General features: G+C 45.3%; 1 pseudogene; it reads left to right on the top strand.

The window, feature by feature from the left end:
• Positions 1-6372, top strand: part of LOC105520193 — a 14181-nt pseudogene extending 7809 nt beyond the window's left edge.
• Positions 6373-10847: the final 4475 nt, after the last annotated feature.

The following is a 10847-nucleotide window of genomic DNA, read 5'->3' on the forward strand; positions in this document are numbered from 1 at the left end:
AAATAAATAAATAAATAAAAGAATTAAATAAGAAGGCATGCCAAAGGTGAACCCCATAGCTGAGTGTTGACCATGCAGTGGTTCTCAGGAGCTGGTAGTCGTATGAATTGTCACAAAGTCCCTCATGGTGCACATGCTGATGGGAAATGATTGCTTTAATAAATCTGAGAAGACCTGCTAGAGAAACTGGATTTCCAAAAGAGCTTTGATGAATAAAAGCAATGGGGACTATCATACTGAAAGGAAGTGTTGTGTATCATGGGCCTGCCTTCGAAATGCAGGGCACTGTGTATAACACAGAAGCCAATGTAAGTTTTATTAACTTCCTCTGTGATAACTACTTTAGACAATATTCCAAAATGGAATATAATCACACCTCTCCAGTAGTTCTCAGAATACCTGCCGGGATAAAGACATCTCCTGCAAAGCTACATGAAGACGTTTCCTCAGCAGAAACTGCTGTATAATACAACAGCGTTAAGTGTGTAAACCTGACCTCAACTTCAATCTGCAAAGTTTATTCAATTCCCTGAATAAGCCGAGTGTTAAAGCCTCTCATGCCTGAGCTTCTGGGTAAACCCCTGGGGTTGTTCCTGCAATCCGCACTGCACCCCACTCTGCTCCATTGCACAGGCCAGTTAGACACAGGCAGGACTTCCTGCTCTGCTGTCTTGGTGAAGCCTAATTCTTCGGGCTCTTCAGGCACATGAGCTTGTATTGCTTCTTTGCCTTTTGCTAAGATTAAGTGTAGACATATAGGCTTGTAAGCTCCTCCCTGCCAGCTTTCAGGAAGCCTCCAGCCAGGCCCAATCTATTGCCTCCCTTCACCACATGTCAAGGCTGGGAGTGGCAGGGGCCTCTCCCGTGCATGTTTCCCACAGGTGCCCCCCCTTAGCCTTCCTCTCCTCCTCTGCAGAGAACATGCTGCCCTGGCTTACTGCCTTGGCACACCTGCCCATGCCTGGAACTCCAGAACAAATTTGCCCAGATGCATTTTTCCCAGCTATGGAAAAAACGGCCTTCTCCATACCCATGGAGAATTCCTACCACAGCAACCCAACAGTCTGCAGCCCAGGCTTAGAGATATAAACAGACGATCCTTCGCATCTCTCCATGAGGACATAACTTCCATGAGACCAGCAGCCCAAATACAGTTCATGGTGGCTGGAACAGTTCCCAGAGGTACATCCTTGGGGGAGCCAGCTAGAGGTCCAGGCTAGAGGTCCAGTATCACAATCAGTGATCCCAGGCTCACCATTGGAGGGCAGAATTGCACCAGTGTCAAAAACAGGAGGCTAGCAGGAGACCATCTCCTGAGAACTCCCCCGCGAGGAACACAGAATTTAGACAAGAAGAGAACAAACCTCTCTCCCTTCTGTGCTATGTGCCACGCCCTTCAGTGGGGCAAGGAACTGATACCTGCCCGCAGTGCTACCAAGAATGACTCTGTATGCCAGCAATACCTCAGTGAGTCCCAACTTGTTTCTCCTCCCAGAATCCCCGAGGGCTCTGACACCCCCAGCAGCACATGGCTCACTGTGGGGATAATTTGCAAGTGGAATGGGAGGAGGACAGAAGGCTGAAGTGCTCCCCTTTGAACCCCCTTCATTATCTCACTTAATACTCCCATGAGGGAGGCATCATAGAGAGGAGACTAGGGCTCTGAGAGGTTCAATAGCTTTCTAGCAAGCAACAGAGCCAGGATTCCCCCTCGGAGCAGGCTGGTTCCAGAGTGCCAGCTCTGTGCAACACCATTCTTAAGCTACAGCACAAAGATGCAGCTCTGAGCTCCTCCCTTCCAGGCTGTGGGAAAAAAGGACGATGGAGAGAACTGACTTGTTGCATTCATCCAACCAAGAGGAAGCAGTCCACAAGAGGTTTGCTAGGAAAGAAGAAAGATCTTCAAGGGCTTGTGTTCATACTCAGCCTTTAGCCCTCTGGGACATCATGGGAAAACATGGTAATGTCTGCTCTTTAAAGTAGAATCAAGAAAAGAGGCTCAAGATGATACTCACCCTAGCATGCAAGCTGTTTGATGGGACGCAGCCAATAGGAGCTGATCCTTCCTGAGCACCTGTATCTATTGCCACAGCAACCCAAGAAGGCAAGCAAGGGTATCGTCCCCATGGTGGACGTAAGCACCCTGTCACCTGTCCAGGACCGTGTAGTTGGTGCTTGGTGGAGCTGGGATCTAGGCTGGTTCTTCATCTCTGTCCTGCCCTGTCTCTGTATCCCACCTGAGAGTCACTGAAACACCAAGTGTACTGCCTGGCAAGGCAGGACACCACCACAAACTTTGTGTGTGTGTGCATGCGCGCGCACACACACATACATTCACAGATGCTTGCTGTGCTAACTTAAGCTTGCAATATGACCAAAGTATTGCATTAATAAGTACTCTACTTCCTTCCTTATTACCTTCCTTCCTTCCTTTCTTCTTTTTGCTTCCATCCCTCCTTTCTCCTTTCCTCTTCTCCTCAAACACTGTCCCTGCCCTTTACCAGTGAAGGGCCCAGCAAGGTCTGGTGGTAGACTGAGCTCTGCCCTAAGGTGTCTGTTTCTGGGGAAGAGGAGCCTGCACAGAACCCCAAAACCAGCTGAGTGCTCAGAGACAGCGGAGAAAGGACCCAGTCTCCAACTGGGAAACCAAACCGAGTCAGCTCAGCAGCACTGTGGCATTTATCCTGGGCCTAAAGGAGACCTAAGGAGCGGTAGTATGTTGAAAAATGGAAGCAGAAGAGGCTAAATGCCCATTACACTGCATTGGATATAGACATGGGATAAAGTCACGGGGCTTGGGGTCTAGAAGGGACCTTATGGAACACTGTCCACCCATCCTTCCCCCCAACCTTCAGAGTGGCCTTCTTTAAAAGTAAATAAAGGTAAGTAAGTACCAAATTCCAGTCCCTCCACTGTCTCCTTCCCTCAGCCCCTACAGGCCTGTGTGACCTGGTTCTGGGCCCTTTCTCCAACATCACCTCAATCCATGTTCCCTGTCCACATCACTGCAGCCACACTGGCCTTCTTCCTTTTCTCATACTCACCAAGCATGTTCCTACCTCAGGGCCTTCACACAAGATGCCCCCGTCTCTGGAGCACTTTCCTGCCAGGTGGCTCTGTGGCTATCTCCTTCCCACAGTCCAGGATTTACTGAGTCCCAGCAACCCTGGTTCAAGGACCTCCTCTGCAATACACGTGCAGGTGACCTAAAGCTTGAGGTCATTGGCCTCTTTTATGATTTTCAAAATACCTGTCTCTCCCTGGAGTTGCCTTCACTTTCCGTGGATGGTCTTCATCTCCTCACTAAGATGTGACTCTGGGAAAGCAGGAGGCAGCTTAGACTTGATGATCGCCTTAGCACCAGACAGTGTCACATGGTTACCCTCCATAAATATCTGCTGTTAAATGCTCCATTCCACTTCTCTTTCCTCCTGAGTCTCAACATGCCTTCTTTAAAACAAGGAATCATGTGGGATGAACTGTGTCCCTCCCAAATCCAGTTATTGAAGTCTTAACACCCAGCCCTCAGCATTTGGCCTTATTTGGAAGAAGGATCTTTGTAAATTAATCAGTTAACATGAAGCCATACTGGAGTAGGGTGGGCCACGAAGCCAGTATGCCAATATGGCTAGAGTCCTTATGAAAAGGGGAAATTGGGGTACAGAGACAAACACTCACAGAGAGAAGACCCTGTGAAAAGACACAGAGAGGAAATAGCAGTCTACAAGCCAAGGGAGGAGAGCTGGAGCAGATCCCTACTCATAGCTCTCAGAAGGAACCAACCCTGCCAACACCTCATTTTCAAACTTCCCGCCTCCAGCACTGGGTAATGATAATTTTCTGTTGTTTAAGCCATCCCATTTGTGGTGGTTTATTAACAAAGCTTTAGCAAACTCACAGGAGGAGTGTGTGAGATGATCCCCAAACTACCCTCCTGTGCTCCCCACTTTCTGCTCTCCCTGGTCCTAGAAGGAGGGCATTTTCCACCCTTCTCTTGAGGACAGCATTAGGCAAACAGCCTGGAGGCCCTTTCTGAGCTGGCCTATTTAACATTCTTCAGCAGCTGGACATATTCACTTCCCTCAGGTGAGATTAAATGCCTTGGCTGGACAGAGTCCTAATCTCCCTACACTGTTCCTTAAATAATATTTGTTCTACCACTTCCTATAAACAACTTTGCTGAGGGAGTTTACAACGTGGCTTAAAAGGGGAAGCTTTCACTTCCTTTCTCAAGCCACTATTATCAGAACCTTGCTGGGGAGCCGGGAGCCCAACTGCAGCCCCAGGCCTCACGCAGTCCTCCATGGCCAGCCCTGACATCCCAATGGCCGGCTCAGTTTCTGCCTCAGCCCCATCCTTTCCGTAATGATTCTTCCAGTCGGCACGCCTCTGGTTGGAGTACAGAAACCCTGGTTGAAACACAACTCAATCTTCACTCCTGTTTTCCAAAGGCTTTTCCAAAATGGGAAAGCTACGGTGCTCAGGAGACTGGCTAAATAATTTGAGGTTTCTGGCAAGCATGGACATGTGCAGATGTGTTTTTCAAAACAAGAGCAGAGCCTTGCAAACCCCTTTACATATGTCTTCTCTCCAGGAAAAAGAGGGAAGCAGTAGTTCTGGCACAAATATCTGAGAAAAATCTTGCTTTCTATGTGTTTAGACCTGAGGAAAGGGCTTCCTGTGTCAGCCCAGAAAATGTAGAGGGGTAGAACAATGTATCCCTCTTACAACCAGAAAAAAAAGCTAGATAAATTGCACAATCATGACTTTTCTTGAACCCATCAGAGTACTGAGGTCACAGGTCAACCAACTAACCCAAAATCCAGGCAGACACAGCTTCATGCCAAAAGAAACAGGATTTGAGTATTTGTTTACCTAGGCAGACACCACCAGGTGCCATATAAACTGGTAAGAAAATTCAGCCAAAATTTTTAAATGAATTAATTGTCAACATAAAAAAATATAAAGAGATAAATCTCTAAATTGAAAGGTTTTATTTGGGAATAATAAACAAGAAGTGGGATTGCAATTCAGGACATACACACAGACCAGGGTGGCCTCTGGTATGTCTGGAGAACAAAGGAAAAGATTAGGGTGTTACTAGGGAAAGTGGTGATTACACCAGTTGTTTTGAAAAAAAAAAGTTCAAGATGTCTTAAAAAATTAAATGTGAAATCTGAGACTATGAAAACCCTGGAAGGAAACCTAGGAAATACCATTCTGGACATAGACCCTGGCAAAGATTTCATGAAGGCTCCAAAAGCAATTGCAACAAAAACAAAAATTGACAAGTGGAACCTAGTTAAACTAAAGAGAATCTGCACAGCAAACTGAACTATCAACAGAGTAAACAGACAGCCTACAGAATGGGAGAAAATATTTGCAAACTAAGCATCTGGCAAAGGTCTAATAGCCAAAATCTAAAAGGAACTTAAACAAATCAACAAGCAAAAAACAACCTCATTAAACAGTGGGCAAAAGACATGAACAGGCACTTTTCAAAAGAAGATTAGATATACACGTGACCGACAAGCATTTGAAAAAAATGCTCAACATCACTAATCATTAGAGAAATGCAAGTCAAAACCACAATAAAATACCATCTCATGCCAGTCAGAATGGCTGCTATTAAAGAGCCAAAAAATAACAAATGCTGGCAAGGTTACAGAGAAAAGGGAATGCTTACACACTGCTGGTGGGAATGTAAATTAGTTCAGTCACTGTGGAAATCAGTTTGGAGATTTCTCTAAGAACTTAAAACAGCACTACCTCTTTAGTTGCCATGTCTACTGCAAGAATGAAGACATTCTCAGCAATCAGACTGTCAACATTCCAGAAAATGTAATTACTCTGAAGTGACCAACAGTTATTGTGAAGGGCCCCAGAGGAACCCTGCAGAGGGACTTCAATCACATCAATGTAGAACTCAGTCTTCTTGGAAAGAAAAAAAAGAGGCTCTGGGTTGACAAATGGTGAGGTAACAGAGAGGAACTGGCTATGGTTAGGACTATTTATAGTCATGTACAGAATATGATCAAGGGTGTTACACTGGGCTTCCATTACAAGATGAGGTCTGTGTATGCTCACTTCCCCATCAGTGTTGTTATTCAGGAGAATGGGTCTTTTGTTGAAATTCGAAATTTCTTGGATGAAAAATACATCCACAGGGTTCGGATGAGACCAGGTGTTGCTTGTTCAGTATGTCAAACTCAGAAAGATGAATTAATCCTTGAAGGAAATGACATTGAGCTTGTTTCAAATTCAGGGGCTTTGATTCAGCAAGCCACAACAGTGAAATACAAGCATATCAGGACATTTTTGGATGGTATCTATGTATCTGAAAAAGGAACTGTTCAGCATGCTGATGAATAAGACCTAAGAGTTGTCCAGCTACAGAAACAAGATGCCAGATGACTCCTAAGACCTACTTGTGATATTTAAATGGTGCAATAAAAGACCTATTGATTTGGGAAAAAAAACAATAACAACAGAACTACCATTTGACCCATTTTAACATATGCATGTGTGTCTTTATGGTAGAACAACTTATAGTCCTTGGAATATAAGGAATCCTCTGGGTATATTACTGAGTATATACCCAAAAGAATATAAGTCGTTGTACCATAAAGACACACATGTATATGTTCGTCACAGCACTACTCACAATAACAAAGACATGGAATCAACTTAGGTGTCCATCAGTGGTGAACTGGATAAAGAAAATGTGGTACATATACACCATGAAATACTACATAGCCTTAAAAAAAAGAATGAGATCATGTTTATTGCAGCAACATGGATGCAACTAAAGACCAATATCCTGAGAGAATTAATGCAGGAAAAGAAAATCAAACACCACATGTTCTCATGTAGGAGTTAAATATTGAGTACACGTGGACATAAAGAAGAGAACAGTACACACTGGGGCCTACTGGATGGCGGAAGATTGGAAAAGAATGAGGATCTAAACCTACCAGTCAGGTACTATTCTCACTACCTGGGTAATGAAATAATTTGTACACCAAACCCCAGCATCATGCAATTTACCCATGTAATAAGCCTGCACATGAATCCCTTGAACCTAAAAGTTGGAAGGAAAAACAAAATGGTTTCTTGTGGACGTCAAAAAGAGGAAAGCTTATTGGCTTTTTACAAGAGCCGGAGAGTTCTGATTGTTGTCAGTGGTTGTTAGATAGGATTTGTGCTCTTGGAGTTCAGTTTAAGCCCTTGCAGTTTGGGGTTGGGCTTATAAGACAGTGTGTCAGGCAGGAGTTTTTTATCTGCACCTCTCTGTCCTTGTGTGACTCACGTAGTAAGCTGTTGTTTGGAATAACTTTTTGTGATAGCTACTGTTGCCAGTTAAATTATGGGTGAGAGTCCTCCCTTCATGGCCTTCCGCAGCTCTGTTGTAAAGGATAAGTAGTATTTTGAGAGAGATGGAAGCAGAAACTCATTATCCTGCACTAGATATAGACATGGGACAGGGTCATGGGATTTGGGGTTGAGTAGGGACCTTATAAACCATGTTGCCCACTCACCCTCTCCCAAACTTTCAGACTAGCCTCCTTTAAAAGTAAATAAGAGCAAGGAAGTGCCAAATTCTAGTTCCTCCACTGGCTCCCTTAGCATGACACCAGTTCCTTCCTTTGGCCCCCATGGCCTTGCACGACCCAGCTTCTGGCCCTTTCTCCAACCTCACCTCAGCCTATCTCCCCTCATCCTCTTCACTGCACCCACAGTTTAGGCCAGGATTTGACACAAGTGACTCTATTTTGAATCTTACAACTTTTGCATGACTAGTATGAGAAGGAGGACACCTGAAGGGGATGGAGATTCGGGGGCATTAGCACCTCTTGCAAGGTTTTCTTCCATGAAGCCCAAAATCCACTCCCAGGGAAGATCACTGAGAATGCTGAGATAGCTCCCTCCCCATCCTGCTTAGAGAAGGGAACAGCAGCCTTAATCTTCAGAGGAAGAGCAATGCACCCTGCTTCCTGGGGGCATGGGTGGAAACCCACTGCAGCTGGGGCAATGGAATATTAAAGGAAATGTGCATGCCTGGGGAAGGCAAGGAAACATGTGAGACCCTTCATGAGAGCTGGAACAGGTACAGGGCACTTAGGAAAGCATCAGCTGCACTGAGTCTGCCTGAGTCCAGGCCTACTTAGAACGTCTGAGGTACCCTTCTCCCTTCCCCCAATACCATGCTAACAGACATCAGGCACACGTGGCAGTGGCACCTAGCTGGGAGAACTGCAACAACAGATTCTTCACAGGCAGCAACACAAAGAGAAGACCCAAAACCACCCAGCCAGACTCCTAAGCCAGGCAGAATACAGGAAGTGGGGAAAACCCTCTGGAAAAGTAGTTTACACCCTAAACACAAGGTATAACCAGAGGAATTGGAACTCTGTGGCTCTGAGGGTAACAAGAGCACAACAAATTTCAAATTCAGCCAAAGTGGTGACAGCATTAACACAACCCTCCATGCTGAAGGAAAGGCATGCTCATGTTCAGTGTAAAAAAAAATTACTTCCATGCCCACCACCCCCATAAGATGTTCAACTTCCAACAACGCTACAATAACAAAAACAGGAGGCATGTGAAACACAAGAAGAACTCACAGCTCAGTCCAGGAGATAAGGCAGGCATCCTAACCAGAATCTGACATGGCACCAAGGTTGGAACTGTCAGACAGGAGATGGGAAATGACTGTGATCAATACCTTAGAGATTCTCATGTGAAAGGTTCAACATGCAGAAGCAGACGGGTAATTTCTGAAGAAAGGCAGAAATCCTACAATCAAATAGAAAAAGAAAAGACAAAAAATACAGCAACATAGATGAAGAATGTCTCAACATGCTCTTCAGTGGATATGACACAGCTGAGAAAAGAATCAGTGAATCTGAAAATACAGCAATAGAAATTAGCTAAGAGATCCATGCCAAGATGGCCAAATAGGAACAGCTCGAGCCTCCAGCTCCCAAAATGAGTGACACAGAAAATGGGTGAATTCTGCATTTCCAACTGAGTTACCAGGTTCATCTCACTGGGGTGTGTCGGACAGTGGGGGCAGGACAGTGGATGCAGCCCAACAAGTAAGAGCCAAAGCAGTGTGAGGCATTGTCTCACCCAGGAAGTGCAAGGGGGAAGGGAATTCCCTTTCCCAACCAAGGGAAACCATGACACACAACACCTGGAAAATCGGGTCACTCCTACCCTAATACTGCGCTTTACCAAGGGTCTTAGCAAATGGCACACCAGGAGATTATATCCCGTGCCTGGCTTGGAGGGTTCCATGCCCATGGAGCCTCTCTCATTGCTAGCACAGCAGTCAGATCTAACTGCAGTGTGGCAGCGAGGCTGCGGGAGGGGTGCCCACCATCGCTGAGGCTTCAGTAGGTAAACAAAGCAGCTGGGAAGCTCGAACTGGGTGGAGCCCACCATAGCTCAAGGAGGCCTGCCTGCCTCTGTAGACTCCACCTCTGGGGACAAGGCATAGCCAAACAAAAGGCAGCAGAAACCTCTGCAGATGTAAATGTCCCTGTCTGACAGCTTTGAAAAGAGTAGTGGTTTTCCCAGCACGGAGTTTGAGATCTGAGAATGGACAGTCTGTCTGCTCAAGTGGGTCCCTGACCCCCAAGTAGCCTAACTGGGAGACATCCCCCACTAGGGGCAGACTGACACCTCACACCTCATACAGCTGGGTACACCTCTGAGCCGAAGCTTCTAGAGGAACGATCAGACAGCGACATTTGCCGTTTAGCAATATTCTCTCTTCTGCAGCCTCCACTGCTGATACCCAGGCAAACAGGGTCTGGAGTGGACCTTGAGCAAACTCTAACAGACCTGCAGCTGAGAGTCCTGACTGTTAGAAGGAAAAATAACAAACAGAAAGGACATCCACACCAAAACCCCATCTGTACATCAAAATCATCAAAGACAAAAGGTAGATAAAACCACAAAGATGGGGAAAAAGCAGTACAGAAAAGCTGGAAATTCTAAAAATGAGAGTACCTCTCCCCATCTAAAGAAACACAGCTCCTCACCAGCAACTGAACAAAGAAGACAGAGAATGACTTTGACAAGTTGAGAGAAGAAGACTTCAGACAATCAAACATCTCTGACTCAATCAGCTGGAAGAAAGCTTATCAGTGATCGAAGATCAAATGAATGAAATGAAGTGGGAAGAGAAGTTTAGAGAAAAAAGAGTAAAAAGAAATGAACAAAGCCTCCAAGAAATATGGGACTATGTGAAAAGACCAAATCTATGTCTGATTGGTGTACCTGAAAGTGATGGGGAGAATGGAACCAAGTTGGAAAACACTCTGCAGGATATTATACTGGAGAACTTCGCCAACCTAGCAAGGCAGGCCAACATTCAAATTCAGGAAATACAGAGAATTCCACAAAGATACTCCTCAGGAAGAGCAGCTCCAAGACACCTGATTGTCAGATTCACCAAAGTTGAAATGAAGGAAAAAATGTCAAGGGTACCCAGAGAAAAAGGTCAGATTACGCACAAAGGAAAGCCCATCAGACTAACAGCAGATCTCTAGGCAGAAAATCTGCAAGCCAGAAAAGTGGGGGCCAATATTCAATAATCTTAGAGAAAAGATTTTTCAACCCAGAATTTCATATCCAGCCAAGCGAAGTTCATAAATGAAGGAGAAATAAAATCCTTTACAGAGAAGCAAATGTTGAGAGATTTTGTCACCACTAGGCTTGCCCTACAAGAGCTCCTGAAGGAAGTCCTAAACATGGAAAGGAACAACCGGTACCAGCCATTGCAAAAATATGCCAAAATGTAAAGACCATTGAGGCTAGGAAGAAACTGCATCAACTAA

Source organism: Colobus angolensis, unplaced genomic scaffold, assembly GCF_000951035.1.
Source record: "Colobus angolensis palliatus isolate OR3802 unplaced genomic scaffold, Cang.pa_1.0 Scaffold370, whole genome shotgun sequence".
Classification (NCBI taxonomy): domain Eukaryota; kingdom Metazoa; phylum Chordata; class Mammalia; order Primates; family Cercopithecidae; genus Colobus; species Colobus angolensis.